Here is a 25,088-nt window from a genome sequence, read left to right on the forward strand (position 1 = left end):
AGATTATACTGTTCTGTGATTCTTCAGTAGAAATGAAAGTCTAAACCTTACTATCCAACTGCAACACTGACAAAGCATGTAGTGATAAGAAGCCCTCTTGAAAGTGATCGTCAATGTAATTTAATGCCAGGCTCAAAGTAAAAAACATGCTCATCTCTTACTTGAATTTCTGAAGTGGTGTATGTCACAGAAGCCTTGCAATCTGTTTCTAGACTTGCGAAAAAAATTGTGGTCCTATGTTGTTAGCAATGGAGGCCCTCAAAGCAGCTGCATTTGAGTCATTTTTAGACTTTTAGTTTTAAAACACTGCCTAACATTTCTTAAAAAGAAAAAAAATAACTCTAAAGCCCTAGCCCCATCTGCAAAATGCAAACCCCCGAGGTAAACTACACTGAAGCAGCAAGACTTAACCAAGCACAGAAGCTACCTCAGTTCACTCCAGGAAGGCATAGTCAGTGAAAATTTTGCTAGAAGCAATTTCATAAAGGTTTCCTAGCCAGAGAAATATTCAAATAATTCTAATTAGAGTATCTACCTTAGAGGGTTAGATATATTTTAGATTTAAAATTTAGCATCAAAGTGTGTCTATAGTCTCCTGAGGATCTGCAGGAGTATTTTTTTCAGATAGGGTGGCACGTGTTAGAGCCAATTTAATAATAATAACAGCTTATTATTTGTCGTCCCCCCTCCTGAGTTGGCATTTATACTGATGGTGCAAAGCTAATGATAAGTAAAATTGCCGATATCTTAACATAAATCAAGGCATTAACAGCAAGCTAGACTAGTATATAAATAATAAGGAGGTTAAATAATGATGGTAATAGCAATAAGGAGAGGAAATGAGGCAACTATCCAAGACTGAAAGTTTCCCTAGTTCTTACTCATAGCTGAAGTGTTTGACTTGGAGGCCTCCAGAGGAATATTGACAATCCACTATAATACTTTCATTACTGAGTTGTCAATTATCATTTTATTCTTCAAACTTGATTCTGGAAAGAATCAACTAATTGGTTTGCTTTAATTGTTTCTAAGGATAGTACTTTAGAGCAGGCTACCCTATATGTGGGTCTAACTCTAGCTTTACATGTCTGGGCCTTTCTATCATGCACTTATCTATAAGGAATATAGAAAAATTGTCCATATAGAAAAATTGATTGTGTGTCATAACTTACACATCTGTACAATGGATCTCATTCCGTGCATATGAGCATGGAATACAGAGACAAGAATAAGATGTTCTTAATCAAGTAGTTTAGTGAGGAGATCTCTGCCACCATCCCTAGTGAGAGTTTTGAAATTCTTCCTTTATGTACCAAGACACCAGTTCACCAAAAACACTAATGTGTTTTATCAATGTGTTTCCTTGGGAAAAGGATATATGGTTTCAATGACAGTGTCTCTGAATCTCATTTTCCTTCGCTGCTCTGGAGAAGTCACTACTTGTACCATTCTTGATAGTGATGAAAGAATGAATTTGATGCAGAGAGGCTTATCTAGAGGGATAGAAGTTGTCACTTGCTAGATTGAGTAAATGAAACTTTAAATGCAGTAATCACTAAGGATAATGTTAGAGTACATTCTTAAAAGCAGAGACCCTTTCCTTAATGGGTTTAGCATCAGGTATAAGGCTGAGGAATTTGAGAAAAAAATGATAGTGCCTGTGAGTATAGAGAAAAGAAAATGGTTTCAAAAGGCAAAGGTAGAAAAAATACATACATACACACATACATACATACATACATATATGTTCTTGAAGGTCTGCAAATAGGGCAGTATCTTTTCCAAAAGTTTTATTTATTCTACTTAAATTCATATCGGCTACCTGTCAATATGAATTTTTAATGATTTAAACCACAAATTATACATTGGATTTGCATAGGAGCAGTAAAATTTAAAACTAACAATTATAATCATCCAATGGAGATGCATGTTGTCTGGAAATAGGTCCAAAAAAGAGAATTTGTATATATTTGAATTTGAAGGGGGTGCTGAAACATGGTTTCTTTCTGTATCCTTAACTGTACTTAGACTTCTTTGTAGATCAGACTGGCCTAGACCTCAGAGATTCACCTGTCTCTGCCTCCTGAGTGCTGGGGTTTAGGTTATGTGTCATCACTGTCAGGCTAGAATACATGAATAGTAAGATTCTTTTAGCATCATTACAAAATGGCAATATTATGAGAGAATAATATATTTGGAATTCTGCTCTAAATATTATTTTAACAAGAAATATATTTACGAAGATTATTGTTTTTATACATATTTTAAGCATAATTTTAATTTTTACGATCTTCATACATGAGCACTGCACACTTACATGAGTCTTGCCCATCTCTCCCCTCAAACATCAGTCTTGTTCACTGCAAAATTTATGATTTCTTCATTAATTACTATTTCCACATGCTTCTATATAGATATATACACATGTGTATACAAACCTTTTGATGCACTTCACATTGTTTGTATGTACATGTGTCTAAATTGACCTCTTCAGATTAGACAACATATGTAGGAACTGGCCAGACATATTTATTGTTGATAACTACTTGTTGTTTTTCCGTAATTATTAACAGTTTAGTGACAAGAATAGTAATCTAGAATTCTAAAACATGCAGAATTTCTTAGAAACTTTCATATTTTCAGTATTTCAAATCAACATTTCTAAAGTAGTGAAGATTGAACTTTCAAATTATAAAAAGTTCTTCTTTCCATCATATATGTACACTGAGTATACTATTCAATGATAGAGCATTAGCTTAGCTTATCTAGGATGGGTCCTATACCTTAGTGATACAGACACAGACAATACACACACACACACACACACACACACACAACCACAGAGAGAGAGATACACACACACTACACAAGAAGATAAATATAGGAAAAATATTTAGTTTTCTGGAAACAGTTGTAGTTTTTCACCAATTTTCACTTTTAAAATACAGTTTGAAAAGCAAATGTCAACTCAGTTCTTCATCTCAAAGCACAATTTTTCTGTAATGACTCAGGATATAGGTCAGGATAGAATATTTTCTTCATATGCACAGGTTCAGTCACCAGCACTAGACAATTAAAGAAGGAAATGCTCTATGAAATTTCTTTTCTAGTGTTCTGGCTTTTTATAATTTGAATTTTTTATTTAAACAATAAGCTAAACTAACAAACATTCGTATTTATTTGTATATGGATACATCTATGTGTTAAAAATTAAAATTAAAACCAGAGGAAAGTTTCTCACATTACTACTAATAATATTTATAATAAAAATATCATATATATATATGGAAATGATACAAATTTATAAGATTTGAAAAAAGAAAAATACTAAAGTACTATAAATGCAAAAAGTACAAATAGCATAGAAAAAAATAGCGGAACATTCAAAGTAGAATTTATAATATGGTTATGGTAGTTTGAAGGAAAATGGCCCGTATAGGCCCATGATAAGCAGCATTACTAGGTGGTGTGGCCTTGTTAGAATAGGAGTGGACTTGTTGGAGTATTTGTGTCACTGTGGAGGTGGGCTTTGAGCATGCTCAAGCTGCCCTGTTTCCTGCAGATCAAGATACAGCATCTCACCTCCTTCTCCGAAATCATGTCTGCCTATGTGTTGCCATGTTTTGAGCCATGAAGATAGTGGCATAACTGTAAACCAGTCTCAATTAAGCATATTCCTTAAAAGAGTTGCTGTGATTGGTGGTCGTGGTGTCTCTTCACAGCAATAGAAACCCAAACTAAGGAAGACAATGCTGAAGCTTGGCAAGGTGGCATATATCTGTAATCCCAGCACTTTGGAGACTAAGGGCACATGGAGAGACGGTGTCAACATGGAAAGAAAATGGGAATGGAAGGAAATGGACAGAGCTAGAGAGTGGGAAATGTAGGGTGAGGGAGTGAAAACTTTAAGCACAATTTGTTTTTGTAGAAATCATATATGAGAAAAACTATTCAGCTAAAGAAACATCGATTTTTTATTTTAAAACAGACTTTTCTGATTAATAGACTAGAATAAGTGGCAACTTGTCCTTGACCATGATTGGAGTCATTCTGGGTACCATGGGCCCAGAAAAGCACATACCTATATTGCTGCAGATTTCATTTAGAAGAAAAGAAAATGGTGGCTACGGTAGGCTTTACATTCCTTCGAACTCAATGGAATTTATACAGAAATAGATCACAAGATTTAAATTATCATAAAAATGCTATCGGTAACAAGATAATGAGGCTGCTTATTACCCATTTCTATATTCACAAGGTATAAATTCTCACAACAGAAAGGATGAAAGCCAGAATTCGTAAAAAAGCAAAATTAGCTTTCAGAGAGTAACTTCTTCTGCCACTTATAGAAGAGATTATTGTTGAACAAGGTTGAGACCATTTCCAAGACCCTTGTATATGTGCTGACCAATGGTACCAAAAAGTCAGTAACATTTTAAACATCAAACTTAAAAATGTTACTTTATATATCAAGACTAACTTTACAGGTGAAAGCAAAATAGTGATCTTGAGTTGAAAAGCCTTCCTTAGGTCCCACTGTACAGGACACAATACAACCATAGCCGTCATTCTAAACAGAATCAAAGATGATCAAAGTGAGGAAGGTAAGTGTGAGATGAGAAGGGGCTGAGTTAAGAGAAAGAAGCCAAGAAATACTTTACAGTACTCATGGACAAGATTTTCCCTCACTCCTTGGAGCTCCCGAAGGTAGGCCTTCTTGGAGAAGCTTTGATATCCACTCAGTGATACAATTTGAATTTTTGACTGCCAAGATGGTGAGAAAGTAAGGTAGTGTTGCTTTGAGCATTTGTTACAGTCGCAGCAGGAAAATAAAGCAGAACACCATTCGAGAACAGATACTAGGAACTACTTTGCAGCCTTCGCAAGGTGAGCTGATGCAATCTCTTCCTTACAAGCCAGGCAAAATGCTTGTCAAGTGTAGGGAAATTGAAGTACCATGGCTTGTTCATCAGCAAATGAGTAACTTGAAAGTGTATTCATATGTTCATTAGTTCAAATTCATACACTTATTGTAGATGAAGTTTAAAGATTTGAGTCATTAATCTTTCAACTTATGTGGTAAATTACTTTGCATGGCTCTGAGCAATAAATATGAGGATGATTAATATGTTCTTTCTCATAGTGATATTGAACATTGATGTTTAGAACTCAGTTCCGATTGATTATATCTTAATTTAAAATTATTCATCTTATGCAAAATGTGTCTTCACTATATAAGCTATAACATAGATCATACTGTCTCATTAATTTCCATTATTGTTTCTGGGTGGTATATTAATAGCCACTCATTTCTTTCTGTGATGGCAGAGATAAGGACCAGAAAGTATAACTATTCTGATATATACTTGAATTCAAAAATATATGTTTTAATGGGTTTCTTGAAATTGCACATAGCCAAACCTAATACATATTGTTTTATCTATATTAAATTAGCTAATATGCAATATGAAGTTTAAATTATAAAAGACATTTGGATCCTTTTTATTTAACTTGTGAGGAATATAGATGAAGTATTTCAAATCCTGATCAAATGTTGAATATGTGTAAATATAGAGAAAAATAAGAAAGAGGCCAAACTAGAATTTATTACAAGCTGAGTAATCATAACTAATAAAAACAATATACATTCTCATGGTATTTATATGTAAAATCTGATTGCTATTATCTATATGGCAAAATCCATATCACAAAACAATATGAAGTATGAAAACTTTTTTGTTTAATTCAAAACAGAAGAGTTACAGCTTTCTGTTAATCATGGTATTAGTCAAATACTGGTGACACTGGAACAAAAACAGGACTTTATCAATAGATGTGTTTTCGGTGAAAAGTTTATTGAATTACTGAATGAGTGGTGATTTGGGCTCTCCTCATGTCCTGTGTATTCTTCAGCTGTATGCCTTTCGCTAATCTCAAGATTTCTTTTATCATGTACATTATTAAATTAGCCGAGAACTTTTATAGATAATAAGGTATGTGCATTTTCATTGGAGAGTAATAATAAACTGATGTTCAGCATAACTCATAGACCAGTACTGTGAAAATAGTGAATTAGCTTTTTAAAGTTTTAAAAAGGTCAAGGTCAGAGGCAAAACGTTTCTTCTGGACAGGACAGAATTTCTGCTCTTATGAACACAGCTGCATCCTTTTGCTTCTTTTACACAAGGTCAAAGCAGTTAACAGACTTGCAGGTGGTGGGGAAGGAACTTAAGAGCCTGCCCTGCTAACAAAGGAGCCATTTATAGTTGATGACTTCTGAGTGAGGAGGAAGTGTCAGTTTCTTTAAGGATGTGCTCTCTCTGATATACTGAGCTATTTCCAGTAACGGACCCCATATCCTGGAGTATATGAGCAACACAGTTTGGACTTCCTGGTTTATAAGAAAGATGGAAGTCAGGGATTGGGGGGGGACAAGAAAGAAAGAGGATAGATGTTGTGAGTGGGTGAAGTGGAAGTGTAGATCATAGAGGAGTTGGAAGCAGTAGCCTGGAGTTTTAGATTGTAACAGTTGGCCTTGTAAAAAGTAGTGCATCTTTACTCAAAATTGTTACCAACATACTTGGGACTTAAAACTTTCAATAATAATAATATTTTAAAAACTAAAGAAAATACAATGAATTAGTGAAATAACAATGCATATTAAGTTAAGTTGGCTTCAAAAAGGAGAGATAAAAGAAAGGAAAGGGGAAGAAGAAAAGAAGGGGGAGGGAAAGGAAGGGGAGGAGAGGGGAGAAGGAGAAAAAGGAATTAATGTTACATCTTTTCAGTTGACCAAATGAATTTCAAAGGCCAAAGCTTTCATGCAGGTAATGTAGGTAGTCACACCAAGTGATAAAATTACACTCCAAAAGTGAGTCAAGGAGACCTCAGAATGCGTATTGAGAAATTACCTCACAAAGCAGGCACTGAGCCAGTCAAACATAATTCAGTCTGAATTATAAAAGAAAGGAGGCTGAAAATAGCAGCTTGGCCACATCACAGAGAAGGGCAGCAATTCTGCCCTTGATTGTTTTATCTTGTTTTGTGTTTCATTTTGAGAAGGATAATTTTCTAAACTATTATGTTTTCTGGTTAGTCAGTCTACTTAAACATTGGGACAAACCTGTATTAACAGCCAGAAATTGCCACTGCATTGAAATAGGACAAAAAGCGTGATTTATCTGATTTGAGAAACACCTCAACTCTGGTTTCAGTGCCCCAGAGTTTTCTATTAGAGAGGTTTCTATTTCTCTTTTTGTTAATTTTCTTAGAAATTGGATCACCTCATCTTCTGAACAATATAAGCATGTAGCTATATAGTTTCAGCAAGCTTACCATTTACATGTATATGTGTACAGATTTTATTACAAAACATACATACGCATGAGCATTGAGAGAATTGCTTTAGTTTTAATTATTTTAAAAAATAAGTATAGCTTTCTTCAAATTAATTTTAATTGTAAAATCATCAGTAATGCATTTGTTTGAATTAAATTTCCTTAAATACAATAAAAAACCAGAAACGTCTCTTAAATAGTGATGCTGTACCATGAATTAAATTATTTATTCACTCTATAAGATTTTGAAAGAAAAGACTGAAGACATCTAGAGAAGAATCTTGGAAATGAGTAGGCAGGTGACTATATCATATCTACGGGAAATGAAGATTACAGGGCTCTCTGAACCACTCAAGTATCATCGAAAATGACTATCTAAGTTTATGACTTCTATTTTTCTACCCACAGGAATAGAGACAGTAATAATTATCTACAATTTCACCTACTTTGAGAATGTATTTTCTTGTCATTTTCTCCTGATTGACTGTGAATATACCTGGCACATTCATTTTCATAAATATAACAGATGAACTTTTGTCAGTCTGTTTTTCTGGTTTTTTTTTCAACATCTTGTCAGAATTCTCATCTCCTAAAAACTACAGAAGCTAAAGATTTCCATGCATTAACTATGTACAGTGACCATGACAGTCTCCCAATCCCAGGAAACAACAAGTCAACAGTGATAAAAAGAGGAACTGAGAGCAACAATGGAGCTTTGTTGAGCTTGCAAAAGGCTACAGCAAGAAATATTTGTTGTGTAATTCTTAGCATCATCACTGCCATAACAAAATCTTAGACTGTAGGAAATCCAAATAAAAGAACTTTGTTCATCAGAGTTCAGGATTTTGGTACACACAACCTTAAGAAGAAAACTGTTGTAACATCTTGGGATAGTTCATAGATTGTTTTCTTCTTGCCATGTCCTCCCTTTGCTGAAGAGACAATGGAACATTTCAGCTCTTACAGATTCCTATTTGAAATACTTATCACCTACCAAAGGCTCTGCCTCTTAATCACATTGTATTGGGTTTAGAAGTTCCAAGTAAGAATTTTGAAGTCCTGCAAGAATTGTTTGTAGCAGTGACTTACTGAATAACTTACATATAGAAGATTCTGAATAAATGTTGTTGGGTAAGTGAATTAGAAAAAAACCTTACAATTAAAACTAAGACTGACTATGTAGAGAACATAGATTGCATACTGGGTATTAACATGATAAATTACCAATTTCCTGTGATGTCTTATACTGTATAAATTTAAATATGGCCCAATAACATCAGAATCTGAAGAACAACAGCTAATGCATCAGTTTTATTAGCTGAAGCATATTTTAAAAAAAGAAACCAAATTATGTCACTGAAAGAGGAACAACATAAGATTATTTTGTCTGGGTGCAGACAGTCATAATTATCTTCAATTTCACTTACTTTCCAGTGTATTTTCTTGGCACACTTTCCTGATTAACTATGAATGCATTGGGTAAATTAATTTGTATAATAGAGCATTTGTCTATATGTTTTTAATATCTTTTGTTATTATATGATTTTACCAATTCAATATATACATTATATGTACAATAATATTAGTTAATCAATATTATCAACTATGCATAAATATTTATATTCATAATTAATGCAGCGACAAGTAATTTTTCATGCTTTATTTTATAGTGACATTTTAATGTATATCATACTATATATGACTATATATATATATAGTCATGTTAAAAATCTATCAAGAAAATAACTTTTCCTCCACTAACAGCTATTGATTAGATATAGCTCCTCAGCTGCAGGGTAACCTAATAAATCTCTCATCCATCATGTAGAGATTTCTGCTGCCTTGATCTTGTGCAGATGTTGTGATTATAGTCATGGGCACCGTGAATTCGTGTGTGCAATGGTACAGTTTGCCCAGCAAATACTGTTTCCATACATATATCCACTTCCTCTGGTTCTTGAATGTAATGATGCCCAAGTCCAGGGAGTAAGACACATGATATTGATGACGCATTCATAGCTAAATACTTGGCAGTGTCCTATTATCGTCACACTAGGTAATAGTGAGTCTCTAACATGTTGTCATAGTTATCTTCATGTATGGGGACACTGAGAGGCTATTCGTGCTCCAGTAAATTTTCCTGCACTCATGCATATACAGGTAGCCCTATGTGGACTCTGAGTATTTGCTTTATTTAAGCACAAAACCTGTGAAGGAAAAGTGAGGAGAAAGGATAGAGAATTGTAGGGGAGAAATAGGAGGTAAGATTTGATTAAAATACATTATTTGCATACTTGAAAACCTCAAAGATTAAAAAAGTAACATAGCAATCCTATTAAGCAAGAATTAGTGAATTGGATTAATGTCTAATATTAAAACATGAATTTTATCACAGAAATCAAATCAGGCAAGTTGACATTTTAAAAATTTGGTAGGATTTGCAAATTATGGAAATAGTTTCAGAATGTGTAGGTTATCTTTACACACTATCAAGAGACAGAAAGTAAATTATTATAAAGGGCTATTTGCAAATGATTAATTTCTTCTTGGTTATTACTCTGAAAAAAAAATTGCTCTTGTTGGCTGTAGAAAAAAAGTCTACCCAATATTTAGGTCTAATCTCATCTAAGTTTACTCAAAAAGACAGGGAAACAACTGTTAAATTAATTGATATGTCTGTGATATACTGAAGAAAACCAACTTGATAAAGGGAAAGTTCCATTTTAGTAGTGTTTCAGAGTGTTTCTTCCATGCTTGAGAGCCTTTGGGCCTGTTACCGTGCGATGTCTCCCAGAAGGAGTGTGTATGGAGGAGACTGTCCACCTTCTGTGAGTTGGGAAAGAAACAGAAAGTGGCATTGTTCACGTATCACTTTCAAATAGATCTTCCTTGACCCGTGACTTTACATACACCACCAAGAGCCATCCGCTAAAGGTTCTGTAACTTTTTGATATCACTTGTTGCTGGCCAACCCCTCTGACACATCTCCTTTTAGATAGCACTCTAGAGTCAAGACACAGCAAGAAGGAAATGCAGGAATTACACAGTGAAAATTTAAAGTACCTCTGACTAACTGCCCTAAATAATTACACACACACACACACACACACACACACACACACACACACACATATATATATATATATATATACCAAACCAAAATAAATAAAGAAATCAATAACTTAAGACAAATTGTAAATAGCTTTCATTTTTTGAAACCCATATTTCATGTACCTTTTTTGTTGTTGTTGTTTACTGCTTGTCTCATTTTTAGTAGTTGTTAGTATCAATATCAGTGGTGGGCTGTAAAAATTCTGAGATATGACATTTTTGTCAATTATTATAAATGAATGATGTGTATTTGTGTATTTTCTCACTATAAGACCACTGTTTTTTCTGCAATAGGGTGCTGCATAAGGGATTCTGCTAGAACCACAGGCCACAGAAACCGCAGCAGTGATTTCAAGTCCTCTGTGGCCGAGGAAGTTGGTATTGGAGGAACGGAAAAATAGCTGACAGAAACACAGCATTATGTTTAAAGACAGAACAACGAAGATTTAAAAAATGGCTACTGCCAATGTCTCTGGAGACCACATTGCCTGCCTTACCTACCACAAAAGAATGAGTGTAATATCATATTGCATATTTTAGGAACCAAGAAACCTCTAATGGAAACAGTTCACAAAAGTATGCCTTTTGATTGAGATAAAGCCTTGATTCAGAGAATACATGAACTTTCAAGTCTCAGTACAATGCTGTGTTGTCACCCAGCCAGAGCAATGTTTTTATGCGTTGATGAGGTGTGGTAAGCATTGGCCTACACAATTAATGTATACCAAGAAAACGATTTACCATAGTCAAGCTCAGCTCAATGTTCAACAAATCAGTAGAACTTGCTTATTATTTACTCAGCAGAAGAATCTGTGGAAGATAACGCAGAAGAGGACGGTGATAATCACGGACCATAGTCTCAAGGAGTTTAAAGTAAGTTTGACATTCAGGTGAAAATACACATGCAAACTATTATATATACACCAAAATAATACAGGTCTGATTGTAGTAGTCTTTGCTAATCTTTGAAATACAAGGCTAGATCATTCTTAAAACCACATATGGGTAAACAACCATACACACTAAAGAAACTCGGGAAGGAAATTTGAAAAACTATGGATGCAATCCCTTTAATATTTTACAATCCATTTCAATAATTAAATATTCAGTAAGACTGACAAATGATCTCATAATTTTGAAAAAATTAATCATTTATATAATAAATTTAAAAGCTTTTGACATTTATGCTTTGTACTATAACAAGTCGTACTTTAAGGCTAATGTATACATTTTGGAAACGTTGATTTATATATTGAGCCAATGCAATTGCATACTAAAGAACTACACCAAGATTGATATCAGGTACAGCAACATGTTACTAGATAATGCTTCAGTTACCTTGTTTTTAAATAAATTTAAAAATTTTCAGCTTTTCACCCCAAAATCAATGGTTCTATAAATTTCTCCTTTCATTCCCATTGGTTTTCAATGCCATTTGTGTCTTTAATTTATTTTTAATAGTCTTGCCAAAAGAAAATTGAATGAGGATTATTCCTTTTGTCTCTTTCCCTGCTGATTATTTTCCACTTATTCTGACCTCCAATCACTTAGCTACTTCAATTTCTGATTATCTAGACACCATTTGCAGTGGTGCTATCTTTATTAAATTTAATTTTCTCCTCTTGGGAAATTTTTTTCACTCAATACAACCAGAGCCTCTTGACATTTATCCTTTTCATCAGAATCTCCTTATTATTTGCAGCAGGCTGTTTCTGCCATTTCCTTTTCCTCTGCTTCTCCGCTGTTAATGGGACACTAGCACTATACGTATTTCTATACTTCCTTCTCCCTCTTTATTACTTTGTGAAGAGCATCTAACATTCACTCGTACTGATAGAAAAGAGTCTGAACAAAGAAGAGGGAACAGCCTATAGATGATGGCTTGCCAAAAGGATTACAAAACTGCTAAAATGAGAAGCTGGCTGTTGCCATGGCATTTTGCCTCACGTAGATGAATCACGTTTTCTTTGCTGACAGGATAATATTGGCATCTTAATACCTTGGGTACCAAAAGCCACTATTATGTATACACCTATAATATCTATCAGCTTCATGAATGGAATGATGGTAACTCACCAAGATTCAGGTATGTGATTTTCATTCTGGTTCTGTCACTGAAGAGCTACATAAATCAGCACAGTCAATTAGTCCAGTGTGCTTTGATGTAACCAGTGGCAATCAAGGTTAATGATACCTACTTCAGTTGGTTATTGAGGCCCTTTATTTACCAGTTAAACTTGCACCCTCTATGCGCATCAGAGTGCACTGAAAATTATGATGTTTAGAGTTTGTTAGATAAGCAAAAAAGTCATTTTATGCCTGTATTTGAACACTTGAGAATTTCCTAAATAATTATACTGCAATTAAGCTCCATAAAAAAATAACAAATGAAGCAACCAGAACTAAAATTAACCTTGTAATTTACTTTTGTGACAAAATCTTACCAAATTCTCAGGGTAATTAAGTGATATGGCCTGTTGCCAAGGAAATTTTCTAGACTTCTAAAATGTAAGGTGTTGATAATGATTAAGAGTTTTGTGACTGAGTAATTACCTTCAAACTTGAGCAGTAGAAGCCATGAGTAAATCTGGAGAAGCTTATTCCCTAATCATTCTTTTCTGAGTAGTTAAAGGTTCTTGGAATTTGGTGTAGAAATAAGGGCAAAATGTACTATTCAAGTTTCTGGACTCTGTGTTCACTCCGTGGAAGAATAAATCGCTGCTCGTCACCTGAGTAGCATCTTAACTGAGAGCTTTAAAGAAGGAAGTAGATAGGCATGTGGCATGAGTTGGAAAAGCTTAAGAAGATGCAATAGTGTTTAATATATTTTCCTGTAGTAAAATGATATCTATTAGGTTCTACAACTATTTTTCTTATGAATATAGCTACTAGAGAAAATATGTAGCATTATTCATCACCAACTACACCACATGTTTTTCCAGCTTTGCAGATTTCATATGGGTGAGGATACTTATCACAAGGTTTCACATTCAAACCATAAATTTTGGTGCAATTTTTCTGCTAATCAAGTTAACTAGTATTGCAAATTTTCAAACTAAATTCTTTATGCCTCCACAGTTTTTAAGATTTATTATGTGATGTCCAAAAGATTCTCATTCCCGAAAAGTTTTTTTCTTTAATAATGGGATAACCCATTCTGAAAATTGTCCATTTGAAATTTTGAAAGTTATTTCAATTAAATTCAAGCAGGATTTGGATTTTGTTGTAGCATCTAAGAGCAATAAAATGTTACCTTGTTAAAAACAAGCTCGGGAGATGGCATGTGGTTGGCTAGAAGTAGCTGTGTATGGGGGTTCTCCTCTCTGCCATTAGGAAGTGTCCATTCAAACTAATCAAAACCCAGTGCATCCAAAGTTGTCCATTCAATAGAGATGTACTAATCAGACTGTTTCACACAATTCTTAAAATAAAAGGATAGTGTGAAGTAATGAAGTGTTAGAAATGACATTTTTATAAAGCTGAGAATCTGGAAGCATGAATAACTAAGGAAAGATTCATTTAGAGGAAGTAAGTTCCACACTAAAAGAACTGGTTATTCAAAATTATGTATGTCCTTTTCACAGACTCTCTATATCTTTTTCTTTGGGATTTCTTCCTTTCTTCTCTTTAAGTTCAAGGTCCTCATTTATTTATCATATAAAAGATTTATTTGTTTATTATTGACAATTTAATGCATGTAAATGATGTATTTGAGACCTTTTCGTCCCCTTTTAGCCTTGTTCATTTCCTTCAAATATTGCTGAACTCTTTCCTTTTCCCCAAAAGTCCTTCTCCTATGTTCATATTGTCATATGTTTGTTCGCTTTCTCTTATCCCAATGAGTTTATTAGGGTTGTTTGCATGTGCGTAGATAATACTGAGTTATTAATTGCAGAATGCACAGATTCATAGTGGCTAAACCATTGAAGGAAATGACCTCTTCCCTAGTAAATATCAACTGCTAATATTTTTTTCTGGGTCATTTGCGCTCCTCCAAATAAAAAAGATCGCATATTGTATAGGTTATATTCAGATAATCATGGTTACTGTGACTACATCAGTGATATACATGCCATACACAGAGGACAGCATTTCAGAGCATACACAATGCTTCTTGTGGCTTTTTTTTTATTTTGTCCACTTCCTTTTCCATGATGTTTCCTGAAGCTTAGCGGTGTGTCTGTTGAATATTGAGAGCAAGAATGCTAAGCTGGGATTTTGAAGATAAACTTGCACACTAAATACATACAGTATTTTATTTGTCTTAAGTAAAACTGCGATTTTTAAAGAAAAGTTCAGAAATCAGCTAAGGTGTTGCAGTAGTTTTCTCAAGAGAGCTGCCAGAATATTTTGCTCATTTTTTTCCTCAGTAGGAATCTAGAAAATCCTTATTTCTTATGACTAGTCTTTATATGCCATATTGTTTTCCATTATTTAAATAGAAGTTTTAATTTATGTTATTGATGCATCATAGACTACTATAGACTACTTCTCATTAATCATTTTTAAATTTCATTTTATAAGATCTTTCTGCATTTATTTTATAATTTCTTTATTTTTTTGAGACAAATTTTCAATACGTTCCTAGACTAGACTTGAATTTATAATTCCCTATGCCAGGTTCCTAAGTAGTTAGGGTTAGAGGCATACACCACTACAATCAGCCATCAAATGTTCTAAATCTTCTACTGAACTATTTGAGTCATCTATGTTTAAGGATATGTTTTGTTTTAAATAAACTAATATTAATTTGCTTTATTTTAGTGACAAGTACTCTTTGATACATTTTTGAATACTGTATGTGAGAAACTTTTATCATTTTATCACTTCTAATAACTCAACTTGTCTTTTAACTTAAATGGAAGTTTTCATGAATTTACAACCTATACCTTTAAGTAACAATAGTGAAGCCTGAAACCTCAAATTATATTGTTCTATTTCATGTATATTATCCTATTCAATCTCGAATTTAGTGTCAAAATGGCTATAATTTATAACTGTTCTTCCTGTCATTTGTAATATTGTCATACATTTAATATAGTTATGGACATAATAATATGTGGTTATTTTTAATTAATATTTTTTAAAAATGAAAATGAAAATATTACACTTACACATTTTTACATGTATCACTATTTCTCAGGGATATATATATTTCATTAAAATAAAATTACATCCATTTCCTCTTTCCTTTCCTCTCTTCAGCTGCTCCCAGGTACTCTCCCTCCAACTTTTCCAATGTCTCCAAATTTATAAGATTATAGTTACTTTTTTATTATTATTGCTACATCTACACACATATGGAGAAAGATATAAGTATAACCTTCTGAATTCATTTTTGTTGTTTATGTTTATATGGCTTCAGGGATGACCGCTATTTGCTGGACAGCCAGTAAAAGGTTTCATCCCTTTGACAGAATTATTGATATTGCAATTAATTTGACTTTGTTTATGCAGCCATTTCTATGAGAGACTGTTTGACAGCAGACTTCTTATTCTGGCTCTAAAAATCCTTCAGTCTCTCCTTAGATTTCCTGAGCCACAAATGAAAGCGTTTTGGTGGAACTATATCGGCTGGAGCTATGTTCCCCATGATTTGTTGATCTCTGAAGTTTTTTACATTTTCTTTTCTGTTGTGGTTTCCATTTTTTGTAGAGAGGCTTCTTCGATGAAGGGTGGTAGCTATATTTTTCCATGAATGGTAGTTCATGTACTATTCCATACACTCTTCCTTACTTTTCTAAGTAATAGCTTCTAGTCACAATTGTGTGAACAGTAGATAGATTTTCAAAAGACTCAGAAATCATATGTATTTTTTAAATGTTTTGTTGGCAAATCATGTTCATGATGCATGTAATATTATTACTTGGGACACAGGCACAAGAGTATCTCCACATGTCTGAGATAACACGGGTCTCATAGTAAGACCTGACATGAAATAAATGAATAACTAAACTAATGAATGAATCAATTAATTAAAAAATAAATTTTATTTTGTTTTTGTTTTGCTGGGTATTTAATAATATTTATAAAAAATTTATAGATTTTTAGGGCTGTATTCATCTCAGTATTATTTCTTTTGTATTTTAAAATTATGAGCAACATCTAATATCTACCGTTATATTTTGGATTAATATGTGTGAATTTTACCACTTTGCCCATTTCTTGCTCTTCCTTTTATTAAATGCTATTTTTTGTCATTATTTTCAGGGGATTTCTCACAAGACATCTTGACATTTCACTCTCTGTTCTTTAATGTCATTAATGTTAATGATGTCAGGTTAGTGTTTTCACTACACTTGAAAATACTCAGCTTCTTACCATTACCTTCAGTCGTTTTTTTCTATTCCTTCAGATTTTTTTCTGCAATTCTCATTTAAAGTGACTGTAGATTATTTGTTAGTGTTCTACTTGTCAATGTTTTGTCTACTGTAAATTTATATAAGCAATGTAATTTGCATATATAATATTTAAATAATAGTTTCTGCTGTCCTTTATCAATGATCATTATTTGAATTATTATCTTTAACTTATAGCGTGTTGTTTTTTGTTATAAAGTAAACTTTTATATCATTTTTTGTATTTAAATTTTATACATTATATTTATGTCTATAAATTGTATAGTTTTAGTACCTATCTTGATTATGTTCATATATTCCGAATACTTGAAGGTATAAATTTTAAATTTCATCACTGTTTTTTGAAAGTTTTGTCATTTCTGGTTTTTCATAATTCTGAATAATATTTTCCTACCTATTTATGCAGTATAATTTTTTGTCATGCAGTCTAAAAGTTTGATTACATGGCCTATTTATTATAAATGTATCTTGATTTTCTTTCACAAAACACTGTGTTTTGCTTTGTCATTCACTTTACTTCAGTAATTTTTGAGTCCAACTTTGCAGCCTCTAGATTCCAGAGTCCAAAACATAAATGGTACTTTTTCGGGAGAATAGCTTGGCCCTATATCTAACATTTTATCTTTTTGAAACTCTAATGAATATCATATATAGTTAATAGTTCTAACACTCCTCTTGTTCAACCATGACTCCTCCAAATGGGAGGGAGAACTGAGAGAGACACAGTAACAGTTGAGGTAGAGAATCTCTTTACGGTGTTACAAGACTATCACTATTTGTGATGAGAATTTGGAGTTAAGGAATGTGTTATGTCAGGTGTTTCGTGACTTCCTCTGGGTGCCACCTTGTAGCATCCAGGATGCCAATTTCTCACGGTGTACTACAAATATAATAAATGGTCCAGGGTAAAAATTTTCAAAGATCAGCTCAGAATTGTCAATTCCCTTTGGCAGGCGTGGGGACCAGGGTGCATTCACAGACAACCTGTGCTATCCATTTGTTTTTCCTTTGTTTGTTTGTCTTGAACCTGTAAGACAGTCATTTCATATGTTTCCTTCAATGTCTAAGATACTCTGTCAGAATCAGGAGTTTTATATTAGTCCATCATGGCCCAAAGTATTTCATTATGCATTTTCTCAATTGCTGTAAAGGTAAAGCGTGAACTTCGTTATGCATTTGTATGATTTTAACATCTAGAGGAGCTTCCCTATATAATCTAATATTCAAAAATGAACATTTTAAATATTTACCTCTAAAAATAGAATTGTTTCACATGCTATCTCTTAATAGCTTAGTTTTAAAACATATTCAATTTCATTACTAAGAAAGTATTCTTTCTCAATTTTATACTCAGGACATTTGCCAATATTTCTGGAGAACGGCTCTCTTTACTTAATTGTTGCTGATACTTTTCTGTTTGCTGGCTACATGCCTCTTCATTTTGCTTGATCAGCATAATTTAGGTTCCCACTTTGGTAAGAAAGCAGCTAATACATCAGCTCACATCGAGGCAGCAGAAATATCATCCAACTTGTGTCTTAACTGAAATGAGATCCTTTGTTTGGCAGAAAATAAATGGCATGGAAACTCTCTTATGGCTTTTAACAAATATTATTTATGAAACAAGTATTCAAATTGTACTACTTTAAAAAAATGTGACACCTGTCTTTTGAAGCTATATTCTGTGTTACATCTTCCATTTTGTTTCTTAATTCTTTCTGATTAGATAAGGAGAATCTATGGTCATGAATCTATAATAGATTAAATTCCTATTCCTTTCTACTTTGTCCATTCTGGAGAGGAAAACGTCTATGTATCCGCTAATGTCTTGGCTTTTTCATATGTGTTATTTAACAATCATTTCTTTACTTTTCCCATTAAAACACAATTAAAAATATATTTAAAGGCATTTTTTGAGGATAGATATTTTACTTTATTTTATGTTTCTAACACTAACAACATCTAGAGTTTTCCTTTTCCTTATGTTTATTCAATAAATTCTCAAAGACAGTAATAAGAAATTAACTCTGTTGCTTTTTATATCTGAGATCATATTACCTCACTTAATAGCCATGTAATTCTAGTTTCTTACACATTGTATTCCTCAAAATTCTTTAAATGTCCTTGGCAAAATTTTACCGTGGTCATTTATAGCCCAGAAGTCAATATGTAGCAACTTTTAGAGAGAAATTATTAGATGATTTATTCATTTAATTTATATCAGTCGCATTATGTATTTTATGTATTGTTTATCTCCTTACTCAAAATGTGTTCTATAACCAAAAACTTTTATTTTTTGTTTATTGTATATCCTGAAGTCCATGGTCCATAATAACTCCTAATAAATAAAAAAAATAAAATTGAATATGTATATATTTTATTTTCAATATATGTAAATATTTGTAGACTTGAAAACTAATGATTTATGAGTCATTTTTCGCCAGACATTGCAGGAGCCCTTTTCTATCAGTAAGCTCAAGGTAACTTAGTCACAATTTCAAAAGATGTAAAACAGACTGCACACTAGCATGCAGACTGAAGTACTTCTTCAGAAATATATCAGTGAGTGGTTCTGTAGTTCTATGAGTATTAGAACACACTTATAGAAATCTGAATGTCAAGCTAAACGCAAATCACATGGCCTCGATACAATCCAGAGACACCATAAACAAAGGATGTTTAATAAAGCTCAGTGAATTACGGCAAATATTTTCACAATGGATGTTTTATAAGTAGAGGGAATATACACTAAAATTACAAGACAATTTAGCATGGGAAAGTACATAAAGCCTGATTTTCACTCTTAAGTATTCTGTTGTATATTACAAGCTGTGCGGTCATTTGGTTCTACAAATTACATCACATTAGGAGTGATTAGACAAGCATAAACATGGAAGGACATTACACCGTGTCATTATTGTGACTAGAATGTCACTCACTAGACCCTAATCATTTTCAGTCATTTTCTCTTAAGGCATTGTCGAAATACAGTTTATTATTGATCAGAATGTCTTACGTAGTCTTTTACTCATATGTCCTGGTTGCTGGTTTTGTGCTTTTTATATTTTGCATTTGTGTATGTATATGTCGCTGAGTGTATGTGTGTGTGTGTGTGTGTGTGTGTGTGTGTGTGTGTGTGTCTTTTGTAATTTTAAATTATTGCTTGTTCTGTTTTCCCTGGTGTTTTCTAAAGAGAAAGGAGAAAAGTGGCAAGGAGGTATGTGGGAGTTGGGGGAAGATCCAACAGGAGTTAAGAAATAGGAAACTGTAATCAGAATATAGTGCATGAAAAAGTATTTTAAATCAAAATAATGTGTTATGGTGGCTCATGATTGTTATCACATCCTTACGATGCTACTATTGGTGTTATTTTTCAACTACAATCCTTGATCCTTGATTCATTAACATGTATTTGATGCGTGTGTGTGTGTGTGTTTGTGTGTGTGTATGTGTGTAGAGGAAGATAAAGGAAAGGAAAGGGAAAGAAAGCGAAAGAGATAGTCATTCATAGGGAGTAAGGAAGAACAAGCAGAAAAGAGAGAACAAAAATAAGTAATCACGTTCATTATTTCTGATCAGTAACGTTGGGAAAATTATAGCAAATTGCAATTTAGTGACATATTTTGGCTCTTCTTATGAAAAAAAAGAGGTCCAATTACTGGTATTTGAAGATTAGATAAATGAACAACATAAATTTCTAAATAGTCAGTGAATACTGTACTCTCATGCACTATTTTCTTTATGAGCTTAAAGATTTCCTTAATATGTAATTTTTAAAAAATATCTTAAGCTCATGTCTTGAGCATAATGAAGATAAACAAAAGAAAAAAAATGTGACATATTTTCTACCAAACAATATTTTTTTCAGTCGTAGATTTGTGTGTAGGTCCCTTCCTCTTCAGTGTGGAGAGTTTTGCTCTAATGGCTTAAAGATTTTTGAGATCTATTAGGGAGACTCCTGTGCCCTTCCTACTTCATTGGAGAGTGTGAGTGTGCGCCTGTTAGTTGATGGCAGGCATATAAATCACTTGCCTACTTTATTGTTGCAACAGATTAGGAAAATATCTGACAAACACTACCTTGAGATAGAACAAAATACCCAAAAAGAAATGTAAAAGAATAAATGGACCAATGTTTGGAATGATTTGAACATAGACCACAACATCTTGAACAGGTGCATGTTATATAATTTGTTAGCAAACTAAAATTCACCTTCAGTATCTCCAAAAATATAAAATTAATTTGAGACCCCTTTAGAAAAGAAAATGCTTATATTTATATTGATATTCCCATAAATAGGATCATACACAACCGAACAAGACACAGTTCTGTTTTCTTTCACTTATTTCCTGTTATTCTATACAATGTTATCTGTATTCAGGAAATACACCTTTTCATATGGCAACTTTCATCCACTTGGAAAAGGAAATCTTTTGATTTTTCTCTCTGAAGTACCAAATAATTAAACAAATAATAAAGTCAACATTTTTTTCAGTACTCTTGCTCTCTCTTTGGTTTTTGAATTTGCCAAGCTATTACTGCTTATTAACTGACCAGACAGCAAAAATATCGTGCGCGACACCTCAGTATATCTGAAGAAAAAGCTAGTTAATCGTATTGAGTATTCCGGATTACCAGCATCTCCATTTTCCACAAAATGAGGCGGTTTTTTTTCTGTTGTTGTTGGTGTTGTTTTTTTCCAACTCTCCATCATGGAGAAGATAATTGGAAGAGCCTTAAAGTGTTTCTGTCTCTCTAGATCTTGTTAAGTCCTGCATGCAGAATTCCCGATTTACCAAGAGGTCTAGCAATCAAGACATTATCTGTGAAGGCTAAACACTTCTTAAGGATTTTGCCATAGCCATGCCTGTAGAACATCTCATTTACTGGCTTCAGGTGGGGGTATTCCCATGCACTGTAAGATTTCACAGTCCTCGGAGTGTTAACTGAAGCCTTATTGAGCTTAACAAAGACAAGTGCAGCACCTAGCAGACCTTGAGGGTTAAACCATCGATATCTCAGGTTCTGATGGCAAAGGCCAACTTCGTTCTGCAGGTGCGTAGCAGTTGCAGCTTTTGGTACCATCCTAGCCATTCGATTCTTAGTCCTGTATTCCTTGTGATAGTGCTTTTTTACTGTCTTTATTTTTTTCCATAGATAAGTTTCTTCCTTGCCTTTCAAAGGAGTTTTGGGGGCTAATTACTTCTATCAGGAGCTTCACTTTCAGCTCTGAGGATTTTCCTCACTTTTTCTGAATGTTTTCTGTAGCAGCAGGAACCTTCTTTTACTTCTCCAGCACAGCCTCGTGGTTACAGCCAGAAGAAGAGCAATTGTCTGGGTCTAAGCATAACTTCTGTAATTTGCTTATGCGGTTCTATTAGGTGTAGGAGGAAGGTTACTTGTTTATCCCCGACGACTTAGCCCCGAAATAATCACACGGAAACTGTATTAATTAAATCACTGCTTGGCCCATTAGCTCTAGCTTCTTATTGGCTAACTCTTAGATGTTGATTTAACCCATTTCTATTAATCTGTGTATCGCCATGTGGCTGTGGCTTACTGGCTAAAGTTCTGGTGTCTGTCTCTGAAGTGGCTACATGGCTTCTTTCTGACTCTCCCCTTCTTTCTCCAAGTATTCAGATTAGATTTCCCCTCCTACCTTTATTCTACCCTATCGGGCCAAGCCAGTTTTCTTTATTCATTAATAGTAATCACAGCATACACAGAGGAATACCACATCAATTAGGTCATGAAATGCACAACTCTTGTTTCGTACAAAAGGACTCTTGTCTTTCACAGTGGTCTTTGCAGTATTTTGTCAGAAGCATTTTTTTTATACCAGCCACTGTTGTAATTGAATTTCAGTTACTGCTTTTCTTTTTCTGATAAAACATATATCCTGTCCACAAGGAAACCAGGAACTGACTTATAATTGTAGATGACCTTTTTTCTTTTATTGAATAAATATTTTGCTAAACTTCACAATAATTTAGGTAAACTTTTTCTACTTTTAAATCAAATCTTCTAGGTTCTACTTTGGCAAAATAGAAAATAGCTGCAATTAGTAATTGCATGCATACTGTGTTATTACTGTTAAGGCTGAACGGTTTCACATGAGTAATTTCCCTTTCCGAAAACAATAACAAAAGCTATTAACTTTGACGAGTAGCGTAGGTCGTTTTCCAACTAAAATGCTGTCTGTTGTTCAGTGGTATTCAGTCATAAAATATCTTGATGAGTAGCCTCTCTACTACTGTGTTTCAGAAAAATTGTCTAGATTATACAGTCAAATTCCAATGTTTTCAAGCAAATTTACATTTGTATCAAACATAACTATACCATCAGGACTCGCATATATTTCATTGAACATACAGTACATAATCAATGATCTTAAATTCCTGCCATTAACTTGGGGGTCATACTGTTCCATTCAAAATGAAAAATACCAGCATGACAAATAATTTGTATTTATTATACCTTCTTTTTAATCTTGAAACTGGCCAAGAAATTTACTTTACCTAATACTGCAAGCATATCTCTACAGAAAAGAGTACTATTAATTCTCTTTAGTGGTTGTGTCTTCTTTCCAGGTTTTTAGACTTCATTCTGGTATCATATACATAACTTATGAAATTTTAAAATGTGCTCACACAAATACCTAGGGATGCTGTATGTATAGTTATCTAAAATGTTTAAGTCAGTATCTTCAAATTATGTTCCATGATATACTGGCTCTTCAGGATACTGGTGCATGCCATTAACAATCAAAATAGTCTTATTATTGCAAGAGGAATTGCCTAAATCTAATATACATCACGCTCTTCAAAGCAAGCTTTAATCTTTCAAATTTCTTCAATATTTTATAACAATTTATTATTTCCCAAGAACATCTTTTGAAATAAAATAAACTATAGAATAATCTTGAGTCTAGGGATAGCTTAGTTTTAAAATATTGAAACATGGGGATTCAAGTTAGATCACTATCCATGTAAAATGCAAAGCATTTTGGAATTTGTCTAAAATTCAATGACTGTAAAGATGGACATAAGGGAAATTTTAGGGTTCACTGACCAGTTAGTATACCTAAGCATGTGAGCCTTTGGTTTCAAAATACAAAGCAGTCGGTTCTGGAGAAACGATACTGATGTTTGCCTCTGACTTTCACACACAAACACACACACACACACACACACAAACACACACATGCATTTTTTCTCTCTCACACACACATACACACACAAACATGCATACACACAAACACACACACACACTAACCTACACACACACAACTCACATACAAAGAATATGCTTGAAGAAAAACTAATCTTATTAATGCTATAATAAAAGTAGACAATTGTAGTTAATGTATTATTCTATTGGTTTTTACCCTTTATTAAACTAGGATGCCTTGTTTAGCACTCACTCCCCAATTATATTACAGTTATGTATGTGTGTTGAAGAGCATATCATGATGTGTTTGTCATGGTTTATGTGTACACGTCACAATGTAATTTTCAGGGTTTGGGTTTCTCCTTGTAGCATGTAGGTCCTAAGGATGAAACTCAGGTTGTTATGGAAATACACAGATTAATAAAAATGGGTTAAATTAATATGTAAAAGTTAGCCAATAAGAAGCTAGAGCTAAAGGGCCAAGCAGTGATTTCAATAATACAGTTTCTGTGTGATTATTTTGGGTCTAAGCCAGCTGGGTGGCCAGAAACCAACAAGCAGCCTCCCTCCTACAAATTGGCATCAACTTGGTTGACCAAAAACCTCTTAAAATCTGTGAGAGCTTACAAAGAAAATCTAGACACAAAAATACAGGGTTAAACACAGCTTCTTTCTGTTTGCTGGCAGTGTGCCACAGTTCCCTTAAGAGAGGTTTTCCTGACTCAGATGTAACAGAAAAAAAAATGCCGTGCTGTTTTAAAATGCCACTTTTCTGGGCCCTGCTGCTAGCCTGACCTATGGCTCTTTGGGGAGATAGAGCATTTGGATGGTGTTTGTGAGCAGTGTGCTGTGCTGTGGCTTGCTTGATGGCAACATGGACTGGCTGTGTGCCTGAAAGTGGGGTGGTCTACATGACTCTCAGAGGTACAAGCAACTCTAGCATGCTGGACTGAGCAGGCCAAGCAGGAACTACTATATTTGACCTAGTAATGCTGCAGATTAAGTTTTCAGAAGAGCTTAACATTTTAAGAAGTATTCCTGGACAGTAAATAATTACAGATACACAGGACAGATTCAGGCACAAAAGACTTCTAAATGGATCACAGTGTTG

At 33.7% G+C, this 25,088-nt stretch overlaps 1 pseudogene; it reads right to left on the reverse strand.

The window, feature by feature from the left end:
- Window positions 1-21,543: 21,543 nt before the first annotated feature.
- LOC146892188 (large ribosomal subunit protein uL30 pseudogene) overlaps window positions 21,544-25,088 on the reverse strand; it is a 44,727-nt pseudogene continuing 41,182 nt past the window's right edge.

This window comes from Myodes glareolus, chromosome 12 (assembly GCF_982192425.1).
Source record: "Myodes glareolus chromosome 12, mMyoGla1.1, whole genome shotgun sequence".
Classification (NCBI taxonomy): domain Eukaryota; kingdom Metazoa; phylum Chordata; class Mammalia; order Rodentia; family Cricetidae; genus Myodes; species Myodes glareolus.